An 8,242-nucleotide genomic window follows, 5' to 3' on the forward strand; every position below is an offset into this window, starting at 1 on the left:
CTTCACTCCTCAGCGTCCGCATATCCAACGAAGCGATGTCATGGCAACAGCCAATGAGCGCCGCTCTGGAGCGTCTTCCTGTTTGGACCAGCAGATGTCAGTCAAATGCCGGGTTTCACTTACAAACATTCCTCTTCACAAAATATTCGTACCTGTTGTGAATTATTCCACATTTTGTTGTTTTACAGCGTGACTTCAAAATGGATTTACATGTATCATCTCAGCCACACACACACACAATACCCCCTTAATAATGACATATTGAAAATGAAATACAGATCTCATTTACAACCAAATGTATTCCTCACGTGCTTCGTAAACAACAGGTGTAGAATAACAGTGAAATGCGTAATTAGTCTGTTTTACAAAGCATATGAAAAATAACATTTGATTTAATTTAATAATTAGTTACACTGAATATAAGTGAGAAACGGGCTCAAAATGTTGATAACAATGCAGAGAGAAAGAAATTATTTAAAAAATAATACTACAAGTTATAATACACAATGAGTATAACATGGCTATATACACGGGGTACCAGGTAATAACATGGCTATATACACGGGGTACCAGGTAATAACATGGCTATATACACAGGGTACCAGGTAATAACATGGCTGTATACACGGGGTACCAGGTAATAACATGGCTATATACACAGGGTACCAGGTAATAACATGGCTATATACACGGGGTACCAGGTAATAACATGGCTATATACACGGGGTACCAGGTAATAACATGGCTGTATACACGGGGTACCAGGTAATAACATGGCTATATACACGGGGTACCAGGTAATAACATGGCTATATACACGGGGTACCAGGTAATAACATGGCTATATACAGGGAGTACCAGGTAATAACATGGCTATATACAGGGAGTACCAGGTAATAACATGGCTATGTACACGGGGTACCAGGTAATAACATGGCTATGTACACGGGGTACCAGGTAATAACATGGCTATATACACAGGGTACCAGGTAATAACATGGCTATATACACAGGGTACCAGGTAATAACATGGCTATATACACGGGGTACTAGGTAATAACATTGCTATATACACGGGGTACCAGTACTGTCATATACAGGGGTACGAGGTAATTGAGGTAGATACAGTATGTACATACAGGTAGATAGACAGTAACAGCAGTATACTGTAGGTAGGGGTAAAGGATAGATAAGACAGTAACAGCAGTATACTGTAGGTAGGGGTAAAGGATAGATAATAGACAGTAACAGCAGTATACTGTAGGTAGGGGTAAAGGATAGATAAACAGTAACAGCAGTATACTGTAGGTAGGGGTAAAGGATAGATAATAGACAGTAGCAGCAGTATACTGTAGGTAGGGGTAAAGGATAGATAATAGACAGTAACAGCAGTATACTGTAGGTAGGGGTAAAGGATAGATAATAGACAGTAGCAGCAGTATACTGTAGGTAGGGGTAAAGGATAGATAAGACAGTAACAGCAGTATACTGTAGGTAGGGGTAAAGGATAGATAATAGACAGTAACAGCAGTATACTGTAGGTAGGGGTAAAGGATAGATAATAGACAGTAGCAGCAGTATACTGTAGGTAGGGGTAAAGGATAGATAATAGACAGTAACAGCAGTATACTGTAGGTAGGGGTAAAGGATAGATAATAGACAGTAGCAGCAGTATACTGTAGGTAGGGGTAAAGGATAGATAAGACAGTAACAGCAGTATACTGTAGGTAGGGGTAAAGGATAGATAATAGACAGTAACAGCAGTATACTGTAGGTAGGGGTAGAGGATAGATAAGACAGTAACAGCAGTATACTGTAGGTAGGGGTAAAGGATAGATAATAGACAGTAACAGCAGTATACTGTAGGTAGGGGTAGAGGATAGATACTAGACAGTAACAGCAGTATACTGTAGGTAGGGGTAAAGGATAGATAAGACAGTAACAGCAGTATACTATATGTAGGGGTAAAGGATAGATAGACAGTAACAGCAGTATGCTGTAGGTAGGGGTAAAGGATAGATAATAGACAGTAACAGCAGTATACTGTAGGTAGGGGTAAAGGATAGATAATAGACAGTAACAGCAGTATACTGTAGGTAGGGGTAAAGGATAGATAATAGACAGTAACAGCAGTATACTGTAGGTAGGGGTAAAGGATAGATAATAGACAGTAACAGCAGTATGCTGTAGGTAGGGGTAAAGGATAGATAATAGACAGTAACAGCAGTATACTGTAGGTAGGGGTAAAGGATAGATAATAGACAGTAACAGCAATGTACTTGATGAGTAAAATAAAGTCAATGCAGATATTCTGGGTAACTGTTTGGTTAACTATTTAACAGTTTTATTTATTCTTTATTTTATTTAACTAGGCAAGTTAGTTAAGAACAAATTCTTATTTTCAATGACGGCCTACCGGGGAACAGTGGGTTAACTGCCTGTTCAGGGGCAGAACGACAGATTTGTACCTTGTCAGCTCTGGGATTCGATCTTGCAACCTTTCGGTTACTAGTCCAAAGACTAGGCTACCTACCTCCTCTACGCTCTAACCACTAGGCTACCTACCTCCTCTACGCTCTAACCACTAGGCTACCTGCCGCCCCGTGTGTAGAAGCTATTCAGGGTCATGTTGGTTCCAGGCTTGGTGCATCGGTACCACTTGCCGTGGAGTAGCAGAGAGAAACCCTCCATGTGTGGCTGGAGTACATTCTTAGGACCTTCCTCTGACACCGCCTGGTATAGAGGTCCTGGATGGCAGCACCTGTATCTCTATTTGTTATGGGTCCCCATTAGCTGCTGCCAAGGCAAGGTGACAGCTACTCTTCCTGGGGTTTATTAAGGATCCCCATTAGTTCCTGCCAAGGCAGCAGCTACTCTTCCTGGGGTTTATTATGGATCCCCATTAGTTCCTGCCAAGGCAGCAGCTACTCTTGCTGGGGTTTATTATGGATCCCCGTTAGTTCCTGCCTAGGCAGCAGCTACACTTCCTGGGGTTTATTACGGATCCCCATTAGTTCCTGCCAAGGCAGCAGCTACTCTTCCTGGGATTTATTACGGATCCCCATTAGTTCCTGCCAAGGCAGCAGCTACTCTTCCTGGGGTTTATTACGGATCCCCATTAGTTCCTGCCAAGGCAGCAGCTACTCTTCCTGGGGTTTATTATGGATCCCCATTAGTTCCTGTCAAGGCAGCAGCTACTCTTCCTGGGGTTTATTATGGATCCCCATTAGTTCCTGCCAAGGCAGCAGCTACTCTTCCTGGGGTTTATTAAGGATCCCCATTAGTTCCTGTCAAGGCAGCAGCTACTCTTCCTGGGGTTTATTATGGATCCCCATTAGTTCCTGTCAAGGCAGCAGCTACTCTTCCTGGGGTTTATTATGGATCCCCATTAGTTCCTGCCTAGGCAGCAGCTACTCTTCCTGGGGTTTATTATGGATCCCCATTAGTTCCTGCCAAGGCAGCAGCTACTCTTCCTGGGGTTTATTATGGATCCCCATTAGTTCCTGCCTAGGCAGCAGCTACTCTTCCTGGGGTTTATTATGGATCCCCATTAGTTCCTGCCAAGGCAGCAGCTACTCTTCCTGGGGTTTATTAAGGATCCCCATTAGTTCCTGTCAAGGCAGCAGCTACTCTTCCTGGGGTTTATTATGGATCCCCATTAGTTCCTGCCAAGGCAGCAGCTACTCTTCCTGGGGTTTATTATGGATCCCCATTAGTTCCTGCCAAGGCAGCAGCTACTCTTCCTGGGGTCCAGCAAAATAAAGGCAGTTTATACAATTATTAAAACATTACAATACATTCACAGATTTCACAACACACTGTGTGCCCTCGGGCCCCTACTCCACCACTACCACATATCTACAACACACTGTGTGCCCTCAGGCCCTCCTCCACCACTACCACATATCTACAACACACTGTGTGCCCTCAGGCCCCCACTCCACCACTACCACATATCTACAACACACTGTGTGTCCTCAGGCCCTCCTCCACCACTACCACATATCTACAAACACACTGTGTGCCCTCAGGCCCCCACTCCACCACTACCACATATCTACAACACACTGTGTGCCCTCGGGCCCCTACTCCACCACTACCACATATCTACAACACACTGTGTGCCCTCAGGCCCTCCTCCACCACTACCACATATCTACAACACACTGTGTGCCCTCAGGCCCCCACTCCACCACTACCACATATCTACAACACACTGTGTGTCCTCAGGCCCTCCTCCACCACTACCACATATCTACAAACACACTGTGTGCCCTCAGGCCCCCACTCCACCACTACCACATATCTACAACACACTGTGTGCCCTCAGGCCCCCACTCCACCACTACCACATATCTACAACACACTGTGTGTCCTCAGGCCCTCCTCCACCACTACCACATATCTAAAACACACTGTGTGCCCTCAGGCCCCTACTCCACCACTACCACATATCTAAAACACACTGTGTGCCCTCAGGCCCCTACTCCACCACTACCACATATCTACAAACACACTGTGTGCCCTCAGGCCCCTACTCCACCACTACCACATATCTACAAACACACTGTGTGCCCTCAGGCCCCTACTCCACCACTACCACATATCTACAAACACACTGTGTGCCCTCAGGCCCCTACTCCACCACTACCACATATCTAAAACACACTGTGTGCCCTCAGGCCCCTACTCCACCACTACCACATATCTAAAACACACTGTGTGCCCTCAGGCACCTCCTCCACCACTACCACATATCTACAACACACTGTGTGCCCTCAGGCCCTCCTCCACCACTACCACATATCTACAGTACTAAATCCATGTGTACATCAGGAAGTATGATATCGTGTGTCTGGAGAATTCCTGATTCTACCTGGATTATGTTGGAGAGGCTTCCATTAAAGAACACCTTCTGTGTTCTGTCAGACAGGTAACTCTTCATCCACATTATAGCAGGGTGTGTAAAGCCATAACACATTCTAGAACACCCATCTGTGTTCTGTCAGACAGGTAACTCTTCATCCACATTATAGCAGGGGGTGTAAAGCCATAACACATTCTAGAACACCCATCTGTGTTCTGTCAGACAGGTAACTCTTCATCCACATTATAGCAGGGGGTGTAAAGCCATAACACATTCTAGAACACCCGTCTGTGTTCTGTTAGACAGGTAACTCTTTATCCACATTATAGCAGGGTGTGTAAAGCCATAACACATTCTAGAACACCCGTCTGTGTTCTGTTAGACAGGTAACTCTTCATCCACATTATAGCAGGGTGTGTAAAGCCATAACACATTCTAGAACACCCTCTGTGTTCTGTCAGACAGGTAACTCTTCATCCACATTATAGCAGGGGGTGTAAAGCCATAACACATTCTAGAACACCCGTCTGTGTTCTGTTAGACAGGTAACTCTTTATCCACATTATAGCAGGGGGTGTAAAGCCATAACACATTCTAGAACACCCATCTGTGTTCTGTCAGACAGGTAACTCTTCATCCACATTATAGCAGGGGGTGTAAAGCCATAACACATTCTAGAACACCCATCTGTGTTCTGTCAGACAGGTAACTTCATCCACATTATAGCAGGGGGTGTAAAGCCATAACACATTCTAGAACACCCTCTGTGTTCTGTCAGACAGGTAACTCTTCATCCACATTATAGCAGGGTGTGTAAAGCCATAACACATTCTAGAACACCCTCTGTGTTCTGTTAGACAGGTAACTCTTTATCCACATTATAGCAGGGGGTGTAAAGCCATAACACATATGGTTTTACAGCAGCAGACTATGATCGATAATGTCAAAAGCCGCACTGAAGTCTAACAATACAGCCACAATCCTTTTTATTATAAATGTCTCTCAGCCAATCAGCAGCCATTTGTGTAAGTGCTGTGTATCTGGTCAAACACAATTTGTTTACTGTGAAATGTATCTGGTCAAACACAATTTGTTTGCAGAAGTTTACTAAGGGTTGGTAACAGGCTGATTGGTCGGCTATTTGAGCCACTAACTGGGGCTTTACTATTCTTGGGTAGCGGAATGTCTAGCTTCCCTCCAGGCCTGAGGGGACACACTTTCTAGTCGGCTTACATTGAAGATGTGGCAAATGGGAGTGGCGATATCGTCCGCTATAATCCTCAGTCATTTTCCATCCAAGTTGAACATTGGAATCACTACAAAACCTACTGCATGACCTCTTATACACTATATTAGGCCCAGTTGGAACTTTGGTTTTCCTAGATTTTTTTTTTTTTAATTTGACCTTTATTTTACGAGGCAAGTCAGTTAAGAACAAATGCTTATTTTCAATGACGGCCTAGGAACAGTGGGTTAACTGCCTGTTCAGGGGCAGAACGACAGATTTGTACCTTGTCAGCTCGGGGATTCGAACTTGCAACCTTTCTGCAGCATTAGTAAAGATGTGATCAATACATGTTGATAATTTAATTCCTGTACTGTTTGTAACTACCCTGGTAGGTTGACTGATAACCTGAACCAGGTTGCAGGCACTAGTTACATTTTGAAGCTTTTTCCTTGAGTGGGCAGCTTGATGAGAGCCAGTCGGTATTTAAATCACCCAGAAAATATACCTCTCTGTTGACGTCACATACATTATCAAGCATTTTCACACATTATCCAGATACTGACTGTTAACACTTGGTGGTCTATAGCAGCTTCCCACCAGAATGGGCTTTAGGTGAGGCAGATGAACCTGTAGCCATATTACTCCAACAGTATTTAACATGAGATCGTCTCTAATCTTTACAGGAATGTTGTTCTGAATATAAACAACAACACCTCCACCATTGGCATTTCTGTCTTTTCTGTAGATGTTATAACCATGTATTGCTACCACTGTATCATCAAAGGTATTCTCTAAGGGAGTTTCAGAGATCAGTCAGAATATGAATGGCATCTGTCACTAGAGATTCATTTAATCTGTTACTAGTAAATTATTGATTTCATGAACCTTGTTTCCTAGACTACATATGTTTTAACGCGGGCTATTCTGAGCACTTTTCTTCCGGGATGCTTGCTTGTTTTCATTGCTTTTACTGGGAAGTTTAGCAGAGGTAACCTGTGTTACTTGTCGTCACCTTTTGTCATTAGACAGTTTAATTTATTAAATCACCAGCATTCCATGTAACATTGAATAAATACATTAGATTCGTTACTTTGGTTTATTGGGCCAGTTTCCCCAGAGACACATTAAGTCTAGTCCTGGACCTTAAAGAACTTTCTATTAAAACTTCCATTGAGCATGCTTTTTAGTGCAGCACTAGACTCAATCTGTGTCCAGGAAACAGGCCCCATATGTATTACTGACATGCTTGTCCTTGTTCAGGACTCCACACACAGACTTCAGATTGAACCCTTGACTTCCAGGGAGGGACAATGTTCAGGTAAAATATTGTGGATTGTGCAACATTTCCCCATTATCCCCCCCCCCACCCCCAAAAAATGTATTCAATCTCTGTTAAATTGGTTGTTGATCATTTCTAGACAATCATTTTTCAGGTCTTGATTTTCAAATAGATTTCAGTCAAAACTGCAACATTCAATGTCGTCTTGGAAAGCAACTCCTGTGTGAACATCCCCAACCTCAATGAATATATATACAAGTTTAGGACAGAGGCTGAATTTTAATACAAATGGTTTTATTATCATACATTTCTTTATCCATCCCTGGGTAGGAGGTGGAGGGGCGAGAGAGGGAGAAGGGGAGGGTGGAGTAGAAGGGAGGGTGGAGTAGAAGGGAGGGTGGAGTAGAAGGGGCGAGAGAGGGAGAAGGGGAGGGTGGAGTAGAAGGGGCGAGAGAGAGAGAAGGGGAGGGTGGAGTAGAAGGGGCGAGAGGGGGAGAAGGGGAGGGTGGAGTAGAAGGGGCGAGAGGGGGAGAAGGGGAGGGTGGAGTAGAAGGGGCGAGAGAGGGGGTGAAGGGGAGGGTGGAGAAAGAGGGAGAAGGGGAGGGTGGAGTAGAAGGGGGCGAGAGAGGGAGAAGGGGAGGGTGGAGAAAGAGGGAGAAGGGGAGGGTGGAGTAGAAGGGGCGAGAGAGGGAGAAGGGGAGGGTGGAGAAAGAGGGAGAAGGGGAGGGTGGAGTAGAAGGGGCAAGAGAGGGAGAAGGGGAGGGTGGAGAAAGAGGGAGAAGGGGAGGGTGGAGTAGAAGGGGCGAGAGAGGGAGAAGGGGAGGGTGGAGAAAGAGGGAGAAGGGGAGGGTGGAGTAGAAGGGGAGGG

At 44.7% G+C, this 8,242-nt stretch overlaps 1 protein-coding gene across 1 annotated transcript in view; it reads right to left on the minus strand.

The window, feature by feature from the left end:
• Positions 1 to 7,633: 7,633 nt before the first annotated feature.
• Positions 7,634 to 8,242, minus strand: part of LOC135538026 (kelch-like protein 5) — a 13,200-nt gene continuing 12,591 nt past the window's right edge. The window contains exon 9 of the mRNA XM_064964015.1: positions 7,634 to 8,242. This exon is cut by the window's right edge and continues 2,314 nt beyond it. The gene's annotated coding sequence lies outside the window, so the exon portion shown is untranslated.

The sequence above is a fragment of the Oncorhynchus masou genome, unplaced genomic scaffold (genome assembly GCF_036934945.1).
Source record: "Oncorhynchus masou masou isolate Uvic2021 unplaced genomic scaffold, UVic_Omas_1.1 unplaced_scaffold_894, whole genome shotgun sequence".
In the NCBI taxonomy this organism is placed as follows: Eukaryota; Metazoa; Chordata; class Actinopteri; order Salmoniformes; family Salmonidae; genus Oncorhynchus; species Oncorhynchus masou.